The 12,676-nt window shown below is 46.3% G+C and overlaps 1 protein-coding gene across 5 annotated transcripts in view; it reads right to left on the bottom strand.

Moving 5' to 3' along the window:
* The window catches only part of Ddr (discoidin domain-containing receptor 2), a 608,941-nt gene extending 598,512 nt beyond the window's left edge, over positions 1–10,429 (bottom strand). For all 5 annotated transcript variants that reach the window (XM_089582433.1, XM_089582432.1, XM_089582436.1 and 2 more), the window contains exon 1: positions 9,819–10,429. The gene's annotated coding sequence lies outside the window, so the exon portion shown is untranslated. The remainder of the gene's footprint in view (positions 1–9,818) is intronic.
* Positions 10,430–12,676: the final 2,247 nt, after the last annotated feature.

Raw genomic sequence — 12,676 nt, 5'->3', positions numbered from 1 at the left:
AGGCGACGCGAATATCTCGGCGTCAGTTTTTATTGCGGTTGACCTTAAAAGCAAGAATAAACAGCGCAGTGAGAAAGTGTAAATTAGATGGCGCGCACACACGTACGCTGCCTCCACGCAGTGGCTGAGGGTCCGTACACACACAAACAAGCATTTATTTTGAAGAGTGTCAGAGGGCGTTTGTTTCCCCTTGCAATGCGCCGACTGCCAAAGAGCACAAACCAGGACAACGGGTTCCTGGAACGCACCAGGACTACGCTCGCGCGCTGTTCGCTCTATACTTATTTAAAACTGTCAAGAAGACATATTCGCGTTCACCGAAAACTGCCTATTTATATTTTACTGTCCACAGCGAAAGTGAAATTCTCTTGCACTTAGGCTGGACACTGGACCGCTTCTTACTCAGTAGAGCTGATTCTTGGCCCCAGTCATCGAAATGCTACAGCCCGAGACCACAGAGGCCTCAGAAAGGCTAAAAAATTACGCTAACTTGCAACTTCGCAACAAGAGTTGCAAGTTAGCGTCGCGTCTGTCCCGTTGTCATGTTTCTGTGTTTTAGCAATGTAGCACAGCCTCGATATTTTTTTTTTTACTGCTGTCAAACTCAGTCTATTTTCTAACCAGATCAAAAGAAACTTCTTTGCGTTACACCCTCGGTACACGCCTTAGCGTTCGCGTTATGTGAACGCTACGGAGCCCACGCCTCAACCAGTGTCGACTATGCTCAGTGAGCAATAGAACCACACTACGGCTGATTGTAGAGAGAAATATAAGCATTTCAAGAGATGAACGGATTGAAAGGATGGCAGCATTACACTAATCTGTTAAACAAAGCACACAACTGGGCATTCATTCAAGTCGAATCACCCGTTGGCGTGTCGCTTACGTCTATTTTTCCGCCAATGCAGAAAGGAACTCTCGGTACTCGCCTGACGCTAAACCATTCTCGTCACTGGTCGATATGCACGGTTCGATCTCGAAGCTCGCGTGCGCTGCGGTTCTTCGCTCATTTTACGCTCCTGCGGCCGTAATGCGGTCTTCAGGTTACTTTTTGGGCTCTTCAGTTCGATACAGGAGGTCGCTGGTAGATCGGCGTGCATAGATCGAACGGCGAGCGTAGACGCCTGTTACTGTCATCGCATAGAAGCAGATCGTTGCGGCTTCTGAGATGGCATTGAGATTTGGGCATCGTTTATTAAGTGGAGAGGTAATCACATATCGAATTCGATTTGTTACACTTCGCGCTTGGAGAAAGACGTTAAGATCATTGAATGTAAAGAACGCGAATTTTTCATGCGTATCCGCGTCACGTGAGATGCACTCGAAATCCACTCAGTACTTTGCACCTCATCCCGATATACCTTTTTCTCTTTCAATATCTTTCAGTCCACCGGTCCTGCTGTTTGGCCGTGTAGCAGCTGTACATAATAGCATCATTGACACTTTAAGCACTGAAGCGGTGAGAAAGAGTCATCTCCTCCTCCTATGGGGATATGACGTGCAAGCGATGAGAGAAAAACCGAACCGCAGGTCTCACAAGCGAGCGCGATGGTCCGGCATTTTAATAAGCGAGGGCGAGGAACGATACAACGATAAGGCGTCCACCGGATCACCTGCGTGGTCTTTGCATAGAGCAAATTCTATTACATCGGAAGGCTATCTGTAGATGGCTGCTAAAAAGCGCTCACGTTCAATATGCCCAACCTATTATATTCCTGAATCTTCAACGCGCACACCGGCAACGCATGAGAAGGACTCCACGTCGTCGTCGCCGTCGTCAACAACAGCACCAGCAGCAGCAACAGGATAGGTATTGGCCATCAATTATTGTATTTTCCGGACTATAGTCCCCACCTGGTGCATAGAGCGCAGGGGCAAATTTTGGCTTAAAATGAAAAATTCTTACTTAAATAGTCCGCACCTGGTGTACTGTCCGCGGGGGTAGATTTTGGCTGAAAATAAGTTGTTTATGTTCTCATCCATACACAATACACAAACGGTAAGGAATTTTTTTATTGTCAAGCAGTAAAACGCTGGTCCTTTCATAAACCTCAGCGAAGTCAGTTTTAAAGCCCTCCAAAACGGCTTTCTCCGTGGCTGTCGGAATAAAAAAAGTCAAACACGTTGGATTCGACGAACGGCTCGTCAGTGGATTCATCGCCTTCAGAGTCTGACACCTCTCTTGCAGCAGCTTCTAGCGCGGCTTTAGTGAAGCCGTTGACAACAACTTCCTGGATACCTTCTTCAGCAGCCATAGTTCGAAGCGCTACTTCGCCGCCATCGAGTTTTGCACATGTGCTCACAAATTTAAACATTGAAAAGGAACCACTGCGAGCAACATTTGCTTGCATATCCAAACTGATTGCATATGAGAGTTTGTTTCGCTGTGTGATTTAGCGAGGTAAAATGTCGCAAGCGTTGTTGGACAACGTATTTTTTTTTTACTTTGACAGCCACGCTATGCTTTTCCGGCTCTAACAACCTTAAAATATTTAATCTGGTATAGTCGGTACCCATACATACTCCGCAACATCGAAAATTCAGAGGGCACTTTGACTGTCTAAAGTGCGTAGAGGCGAAAGCGTTTTCCGCACCACTTTGACTGCTTCTGTGGCACTGGTGGCGTCACATGTAATTGAGTACTAATTACTAAGTGACGAAAAATCACTAATTAATGGTCAATTACTGATTTGTGACTGAATACTAATTAACTGCTAATTAATGACGCTTAAGCTTCGCCTTTAGGAGTGGAACGCGACAGCGTGTTGGAGCGCAGCCACGGAGTCCACGGAACACCACCACCCGTTCGGAGCGATGCCTTGCCCTTTGAACGCTTTTTGAGGAAAGGAAATGGCGCAGTGATTCTCTGTCATCTCGGTGGACACCTTAACCGCACCGTAGAGGAAGGGAGGAAGTGGGAGTGGAAGAAGAAAGACAAAGATGGCCCGTAATGAAGAAAATGAAAATTGTATTTAAGGAAAGGAAATTACGCAGTAACTGTCTCACACATCTCGGTGGACACCCGTCAAAATTCAGGGGGGCACTTTTTTGACCTAAAGTGCGGTCACTGATGTGTGGTTAAGATGTTAAGCTTCGCCTCTGAGTGTGGAACGCGACAGCGTCTTGCAACGCTTCCAGGAGTCCATAGAACGCCATCACCCGTTCGGTTCTATGCCTCGCTCGTCGGTAAATTGGTTTTTGAGGAAAGGAAATGTATCTGTCTCCCATATCTCGGTGGACACCTAAACCTCGCCGGAAGGGAAGGGAGGAGGATGGGAGTGAGCGAAGACACCGTATTCACTATAACTTCAGCTTTTTCAGCTTTTCAAACATGTTCTGCGCAGTCTATAATCCGGAAAATACAGTATTTTTGGTAAGTGCTAGCGGCTATGCTAATGGCCACGTTATTTCGGCTGATTTCCCACGCTGGTCTTCCTTACCTTGGTGTCCACCCTCACTCTCTGAAAGACCACAGGTTTCAGCTCTGCTGACCGCAGATTCCCTGTCCATGTTATTTGCTTCTTTTAAAATTGCAGCCAAAATATCCTCAACTCGCTTCTCCTTGCTTTTACAAACACGCTTACTACTTTACTTACTATTACCGCCTGTAATTACGCCTACCGCTTGGTGCACTGTTGTTGGCCTGATTTCTAGTATTCTTGTAATTATCCAAGTTTTTTTTTCCTATAGATGAGTACTGGCAGGATGCATCGTAAATATACTTTCGTTTCCAGGTATGTGCATAAGTTACTGCTCATAATTTTTGTGTGATCTCCAAATGAGTCCAGTTCATTCTTATCATTATTCTTCTAATTACCCTCTCATGAGGTGAATGTGTCGCATGATTACCTGGCTTGTGATACAGATACGCTCCTTAACTATTTGGGAACAGTGCTTGGGTAAAACTAAGCGGGGGCTATACTGAAAACCAGCTGACTTAAGGGTGGCACAGTGATGAATGAAGTGCCATTCGGTATATTTCATAAAGTCTTATAACTCCGCAACAGTCCCAACCAGAACGAGAGGGGACGCTCGTCCTCTTCCCTAAAAAACATTTTTTTCCCTTTATTTTATACGCTTCTATTCCAAAGCTTTATCTGAAAACTGAACAATTTGGAGATAAAAACATTTCGTGCTCAGATACCCTAGGTACAGTAGCAACGTTTCCCACTAGCCGCTCCTCTCGTGATAGGCTCGGAAAGGTGCGCGAAAGCTCCAAATAAAGAAGAAACAGTTTACGATGAGTTGTATGAAATACGTAAGGCAGAAGGCGAAGGTTTGCAGATCGCTGTTTAGAGAAAAAAATGCTTGTTCTGCTTCAGTATGAAGTAGAAAAAGTTTTCTGCTTGATAATAATGAAAATGACATAATTTCCTTTACCACCGTTAATCCTGAGCATTAAAGGCGTCCAAGTAATCTGGAATACAGTAAATGATGGGAAGGGCTTCAGTGCGAGTTGAGACGGAGCAAGTAACGAGCGCAAAAGCAAAGCAACGAGACGTAATGCACTTAATGGACATTATAATTATGAAGTGATTTTTGAAAACGAGAAGCACACTAAGGTGCTAACTTTCACGCCTGCCAACGCGGTCGCCGTCCTGAGATAAAAAAATAATAATAAATCCATGGTAAGGACGAGACTACCGTTGATCGACTAACATTGGACTAACCCAACAGTAAGACAATCAAAGTGATTCAGTAAAGTACGAGGGCGTCGTTTGAAGCTCGCAAGAAACGCATCAAGTTTTCTATGAGTAATAGGTAAGGATTGTGGATGCTCGATGGAGAAGAAGAATAATTTGATTTTGACTAAATACAGTGGCCAAGGTGAACGAATTGTTAGGATAAATTCAAGGCGGAAGATGAGATTCATCAGTGACTGACACGAGAAATGAAAGCTAGACAAATCTACTTGCATAGGGTGACAAAAGAGAGAATGACTTCCAAAGGAAACATTACTTTTCTTGGGCACTGCTGGATCCTTAAGTTCTAATTGGAACACCCAGAAGCGCGGCATCGCTGGCAATATGCGCTGTTGCCGTACGTGAAACAGGGAAGCAAGGTTTGGCATTAAAATATGGCCTGGGGCTCTTAAACTGGCATCATAAGAGGCAGGCGCTAATATTCGCAAAGCGAACCATCAATTTATAGAAAAGCCAATATACAAGTTCACCAACGTTCTTGGAGGATTACCCACGTTCGAGTGGATTCCAAACACGAGAAAAATTACAGATATAATCCGTTCCAGCGGCGCAATATGCCTACAAGAAAAGTTACGCAGCTTTCCCAGACCGTTGTCATTAGAGAAATATTTGTTAGATACGGGCACGAACCAGGGGCCATCGCCACATCAAAGAAGTTGCTGCGACAACAAACCAATCCAGGGTGGTTAGCCGACAGTAGGGCACAGGCCAAAAATAATCAACTCCAAAAGACAGCGAAGTTGTTCTAATGCTTTAAGGAAATCCACCAAGGTAGAGTGGATTCGAAGCAAGGGAATCATTCTAATTGACATGCTGCTGATGTCGCTTGACAAGCTGTCGTTCAGTTACGTCTCCGCTACAGTCAATCTCCGCCGAACATCGTTCGCGCTTTGAGCTCTTGATCCATTCGCTTCGTTTTGTCACCTACTGGCCGTCCTGGTCAGCTTATTCGGTAGAGCGACTTCCCAGTGTGGTGATACTGACGATTTTCATCCTGTCTATGAAGCACTCGCCATCTACAAAAATTAAAAAAAAAGTGGGCAGCTTTCCTTCGTAGCCGTATGACGGCGCACACGCGGATGGTGATTGTAATTCTGTTATAACAGCCAAATTTTAGGATATTTTCAGAAGGTTGAAATAAACAGGAGGATGTTAAAAGATTGATGGAGAATAACGCGATATTAAATCAGTTTGGGAAGTAAGGGAAGCGGCAGAACGGCTTCGGAAGAGAAAATGATAGAAGCGATTATAACTTGCAGGCGACAACCATGCCCTAACTGACGAAACAAAGGCGATAAGTGTCTCCGTCCGTCTCAATCTGCCGGTCAGTCTGGATCCGCCAAGGGAGATGGTTGCAATTCCCTCTGATTTGTGCTTTAATTCACTGCCCTTGTTTAGCATGCGTTTGCTTGTGTTGTTTCTTTTATGATGCGTAGCGGATATAGGGTAGGGTCTAAATAACGGCGATGTAGCCAAAGAAATCATATACGCGAATTGCCTGCAAATGAACCTCTGCAGTAGCGCAGCGTGATATTTATAAACAACATAACACAAATAATATATGAAGTTCTTTGATCACATTCATAAAGCTTGATTTGTGCTTGTTGTTTGTATCTGCACTCCCGCTCTTTTATCTGGTTTCGAGCAGCCAATTGCAAAGCTCCGACCCACATTGTGATGACTGCTTGCCCACCAAAAAACTGCATGTTAACATTTATTACCGTCGTGTAAAGGTGATAGTCAGCCCTCACCGAGCAAGGTGATCAGTCGAACAACATAATTATTTCGCTCGAGGGCGGATTCCAACTGAGGCCTACGGATGTAGAAACCGTGTTTAAAGGGGGCTCGATCGTTAATCCGTATACGTTTACCGAGGAAACAATAGCAACCTTCAGTTAAAGTTTGCGAGCTGCTATGTTCGCAGTTGTCACTAATCGTTACCGATGTAGAGGGAAGAGGAGAAGGCGCACATTGATGGCGAGTATGAGGTGGGGAGGGGGTTACTTTCTCATACGCTTGAGAGGCTACTACCGATTACGATCATGAATCAATAAGTGATACGTATGCAAACCACACGCAAACACGCGCTCAATCAATGGTTCTTACAAAGCGTCCATAAATCCTGCGCGCCTCCGTGAACGTACGGCGGGCAAATGCACGTCGAGCGGCGTGCCCGATCTGTAACTGGCATACGAATATGTTGTCATAACGGCGCCTGTCGTGCCGCTCTGAACAGCTCGCTGGTCCGTATTTGCTCGATTTATTCACGAATGTCCTCGGGAATTGTTTCCGTCAAGCTGGCGCAGTATTTCGTGAAATAATTTGTCCTACTGGGAGCAAACAAAAGCAGACGCAAAGCAGGACCTCTTGCACGAAACAATCTCTTCGTCTTATTCCTATCGGGCGCGCCGCCCAATGAGCGCGGTCTAAAACTCTTCAGACGGAACCGAAATCTTCGCACACAATGTAATTTTTCAGAGCGGAGAGACGTATAGCGCTCTATGCGTTTGTTTCGTATTCCCTTTTTTTTTTTATTACCGCAAAAACTTTGCCTCTACAAGACAGCACCAAATTGAATCCCGTCTTTAAGAGCGCCATTCATTCAACGGGCCTTTCGCACAGAATGGTTTCACGGGTTCTGTGATCGTCAACCGTATGCTGAGGGGGGGCGGGGGGGGGGGGGGAAACATTATTAAATATAGAGTGCCTACAGAGGAACGCAAAGTGGTGGGGCGGGTAGACAGAGGAGGCTAGGTTTAGTGATAAATTCTCCTGGAACAATTTAACTTTTCACTGTTCAGGGGTCGAAACGCCCATAGAATTTTCCAATAGTTTCTCTTCAGCACATTATGAGGCGTTTCTTGATATAGCCAAGCCCATATTCATCTTTTCAAATATGGTCACGTAGCAGTGTTTCCCCGCGGAGAGCATAGTGGAAACTACCAGGCGCATGAAGCCAACTGTACAGTGCCGCAGGTGTAAGCATATAGAGCGAAATCATTTTCGTTAGCTACCGTGAAGCTTACGAAAGTGTAAAGCTTACGAAAATGCGCCTTCGTAAGCTTACGAAACATTACGAAGGAACAAAGGCGAGTTGCAGGTTTAGCTCACTTGAGGGATGAAAAATCAACTCTCGCGATGCATGAGTACATGCGGCCGTCGAGGAGCTCTAGTATTTCGCCGAGAATAGCAGCTGTAGATGCAAATTAAAGGTGAAAAAGTAGCCGTGTGCTTTGAAAATGTCTCATTTTCTTCTGTGCGCTACGAACCTTCCGCCACCCATACTAGCCACGAGGAGGCCGAGCTCGTGGCCAGTGGGGTTCGCTTTGGTTCGGTGAAGGCGAAAGACATCGTATTCGTCGTAACTACAGGCTTGTGCGTTGCGCTAACGGTTCTAGCGGTCACCTATTACCGGCACCCACCACCGCCTGCCAAATCTGAGCCACGCGCTTCGAAATACTGGGCGTTCCAACCGCGTACGGGATGCGACACAGAGATTTACCAAGATGCGTTCAAAAGATTTCTCTATTTGCCAGAACAATGACTTCGAGTCCCTTAAATGAAAGATTCGCACTGCACACGCATTCAGGATCCGAAGCGTTCCTTGCAACAGTAGAATGCAGAATATCTAAGGATATGGATATCGAAGCGTTCTCTTCTTTGTATAAACGTGCAGTGTCTGCCAGGCTTGTCGACACAACATTTTTTTTTTATGTTTACAAAGACGGTCCTATTACTCGTTTCGCGCCATAGCATCCTTTTTATGGTTAGCACTGAATCCCAGACAAGACGGCAAATGTGGAAACTTGAGCAAGTGGTAAGGCCGTGACGGGTAGTTAGCATTGCAAGGCGCAGCTCAAATAGCGCAATCTGAGCTTAATAATGCAGTTCTGTGCAAAGAAACATTGTGTGCGCAAATGCGTCTTGCATCCTCTCAAGCATCACTCTCTAGTGTAACTGGCACCCGTTTCCTCCTGTCACTATAGTATATACGGTAGCGTCCATGTAGATACTTTGTCCAATACAACTCGCGACAATAAAGCATCACGTTGTTTCAGTCAGTGGAAAAATGCGGACCACTTAATCGTATTTATCAGAATGCACTTAGGTTTACCTTCCCCAGGCTATCTTGTTAGAAACGAGAACATTAAGAAAAATGTTTATCACCATGGAAACATAGCGAGAAGAGATAAAAGTTTAGCCTGACACTATTCGTAGTATTGTGTGGATGACAGGAGACAAAAAAAAAAGGCAAACCCGAGGAGACATGACAAAGACAGGCCTACGTTTTAACAGTATGAGTAGATGCGTTGATCTCTTCATGCTTGTAAAATTTGCATACTCTCAAAGTATATTACTCGACGCTTGAAACACTGCCAGCCAGTGAGCAGTTCAGCGCACAGACTGAACTGCCCCTAAGTAGCAATATTTCACGAGCAAAAACAAGAAAAAACAAAAGAAATCTGCATTTCAAAGGAGGACCCATTCGCTGAACGGAAAACCGTTACATCGCGATCGGACTAAATTACTTCGCGCGATAAAAAGGGGTTAAGCTTTCAGTTTAGTACCAAGTCTGAATAAAGATTACCTCTTCAAGCTGTTTCATTCCTGTGTCTTCGAGATAGCCTATTGTGGCTCTATTTATGCATCGTGGATGAAGCAGTCCTAGCTTCTTTTTTTAAATTGTCGGTGTTGATAGACGGTATGTTGCACTTGGAGGAATTGTTTCAATACTGCGTCCCTAAAGCATCTAAGCGTCATTGAACTTTGTATAGGAATCGTAAAGTTGCAGAATAAGAAACTAATAAATGAGCACTAGTGTAAATTACACTATTAATGTTTGACACCATGCTGCAACTAGCATTGTTATCGTTTTGTTTTGTTTTTTGCTTTCTCTAAGCACGACAAACATAACACTGAGTGAATAAGCGTCAACAGTTTTCTTCGACAAGCTGTAGTCAGAACTTCAGACATTCTTGTATGAGAAAAGAAAAAAGCTAACACAAGTTTTATGAGTAGTGCCTCATAAATATTACTTGACACGTGCTACGCAGTGCCGCAAAATTGCATGCCGCGCCCTCAGGTATTTTGCGGCAGTACTTTCTAGTAGCTTACCGTAGGCCTGACTTGCTCGCTTCTGCAAATCCCGCGCAGACTCGTCGACCGTCGACGACAGTCGGAGAGAGGCCGAAACGAATGAAATTGCGCAAAGCAGCAGCGGTCACACACGGAGTTCAAGTGTCAGAGAGTTCGCACACAAGGTCAGTAGTTTACGCACAAGGATATCGAAACACTTCACACAAGCGCAGACTCCGCTAGAAGAGACGGCGACAAAGCGTTCACTCGTCCTCTTCCAAGCGGCTTACGGGACGAAACGCACAATACACAGAGTCCCAAAAAGTGTCCGCAGTTCCGCCTCCCCGCAACTTGTTAGCGGGACACTGTCCACGGTAACGGTCGGCCGCCGTTACAGGCTAGCACGAGTCTTGACGCGCCGTCGCCGTCGGGGCAGCCGTGCGCCGTGGCGAGCAGCAACACAACGTGTCCGGCGGGACGCCCGCCACGCGGGTCCAGGTGTGCAACGCGCGCTCCTCTTTCTTTCGTTCTCGGCCGAGTGCGAAGCGGGCTGAGACGCACGCCGCCCGTGCCGTGTCCCGTGCGGCAACTCACGCGCCGGTCGAAGCGGCAGCCTACTTCGCCGGGGCGCTCCCTGCTCGGTCGGCTGCGGGCTCTCGCTCGCTTTGCCAGCGCGCTTCCCCCGCGTTCGAGCGGCGCGCGGTGCCACGCCGGTTCCCTGGTGGCGGGCCCCTGAACTCAGGCGCCGACGGTGGCGCGCCGCTGGCCCCCGCCGTGAGAAGAACCCTTGTTTTATGGTCCACTTAGTCGAAGCCTCGCTTCCATCCTCTCGTTCTCTGACACTTTCTCTGCGCGTTGAGCCCTTGCCGTCGTTTATATTCGGCTGGAGATCAATGATGTGCACGCCAAACAAAACAGGGCAGAAAAAGTACCAAGCCCTTTGACTGCCGTTGTTCCAAGTCTACCATCGCGAAGGTGTCATTGTGGCAACTCGGAAAAAAAAATAGAACAAATAAGCTTGCATCACAGTTGCGGTCTTTGACTTACTTCGGCTAAATTGCATTGCGGGTTTGTTATTGCGGCTTAACTTAAAACGAATATTCTTAGATAAATATAGGAAATACGCAGAGGACGATAGGTGTGCTGATAGTTTTGCCTGAACACTTCAACGTATTTCCGTATGGAAGTTTACTCACCTAACCATGACGGCTGAATGGTTATGGTTTATGGGGTTTAACGTCCCAAAGCGACTAAGGCTATGAGAGAGGCCGTAGTGAAGGGCTCCGGAAATTTCGACCACCTGGGGTTCTTTAACGTGCACTGACATCGCACAGTACACGGGCCTCTAGAATTTCTCCTCCAAAGAAATTCTAGCCGCCGCGGCCGGGATCGAACCCGCGTCTTTTGGGTCAGCAGCCGAGCACCATAGCCGCTGAGCCACCGCGGCGGCTGACGGCTGAATGCTGTGAGCAGGTTACTCGCATTCGCAATGGGGGTAAAGTGGTAAGCGTGGCTAAACTGTACCGCCGGTTGCTAGCTCAGCTCGAATGTTCGAGCGCGTGGCTGGGGCTGACATTAGCGCTGGGGAGCTTTTGTTGCTGCGTCCGAGACCATGCTAGGGCGTATTTAGGGCATCCGCTGTCGTCAGCTGTCACAAACTCATCTTAAAGCACGGTCTCGGTCCTGCGGCCAACGCCCCTCGGCGTTAATGTCAGCCCAAGCTACGCGCTCGGGAAGACACTTATGCCGCATTTAATGAGTTTTAGAAAGCACTCAGTAATGTACTTCATTGCCGCTTGCTGCTTAAACTTAAAACCCTAAATATAAATTCGTTAATGATCAGTTGGATAGATCTTTTTTTTTCGCACAGGTAAGCATACGGTGAAACAAAGAACTGCAAACCATGAAATGTTTAGTTCGCGCAGCCGTTTCGCGAGGATCTACGTTGATTACTTGCCTTCCCAAATGTCCCCAGCAGTGCGTCTTTTGCAGATGAATGTGTTCCAAATACGAAGTGCATCGAAATGCAAGGGTGTTCAAGAAGACTTCGATATGTTACCTTTAAGGTGCTGCGAATTGCTCATGCATGTTAATATTTTAAAGAGCATGCACATGTACTTTTCGACTCGCAAAGTGCCTCTTTCAGGCAAATGGTCGTTTTACAGGAAGTGCCTTAAGAAAGTGCCTCAACAGAAGTGTTTGCGGGTGCGCCTAACTTCCGCACTACCTCGGGACGTCCATATCGACAACGTATGGTATACGTTAGTCGCGCGTTGGGTTTTCTTAGTCGATCTTTGCGTTCTTCTGGCGAAAAACACTAAACTGATTGCAAAGCACTCGTAAGATCTGAATTAGAATATGCCTCTTTAATTTGGAACCCTCGTTTCCAAGCTCTGACTAACTGCCTCGAGTCCCTACAGAATAAAGCAGTCCGATACAACGTATCCGATTACAACCGAACATCTAGTGTGTGCGAACTCAAGCGAACCTTCCCTATTTCTGACCTGGCTGAGACGTAATATTCGAAGTGTAATATTTTTTCACGAAATATTTTATAATATGCGTCATCAAAAGCGCCTGTTTTGTTTGCCTCCTAATGATATCTCCCTCCTCCTATTTGCCTCCTCTTGAAAAGTTTTGTTGTTGTTGTTGCCTCTGAAGCGATGGCACATACCCATGGTGGGGCATTTGCTTCCACTTTTCTTCGTCACCATATGAAAATGGCACACACCCATGGTGGGGGATTTGCTTCCACTCTTCTTCACCATATGAAAATGGCACATACCCATGGTGGGGGATTTGCTTCCACTCTTCTTCTTCTTCACCATATGAAAATGGCACATACCCATGGTGAGGGATTTGCTTCCACTCTTCTTCTTCTTCTTCACCATATGAAA

The sequence above is a fragment of the Amblyomma mixtum genome, chromosome 3, assembly GCF_055824585.1.
Source record: "Amblyomma mixtum isolate Tamu chromosome 3, ASM5582458v1, whole genome shotgun sequence".
Taxonomy (NCBI): Eukaryota; Metazoa; Arthropoda; class Arachnida; order Ixodida; family Ixodidae; genus Amblyomma; species Amblyomma mixtum.
This window is presented reverse-complemented; position numbering and strand designations above follow the sequence as displayed.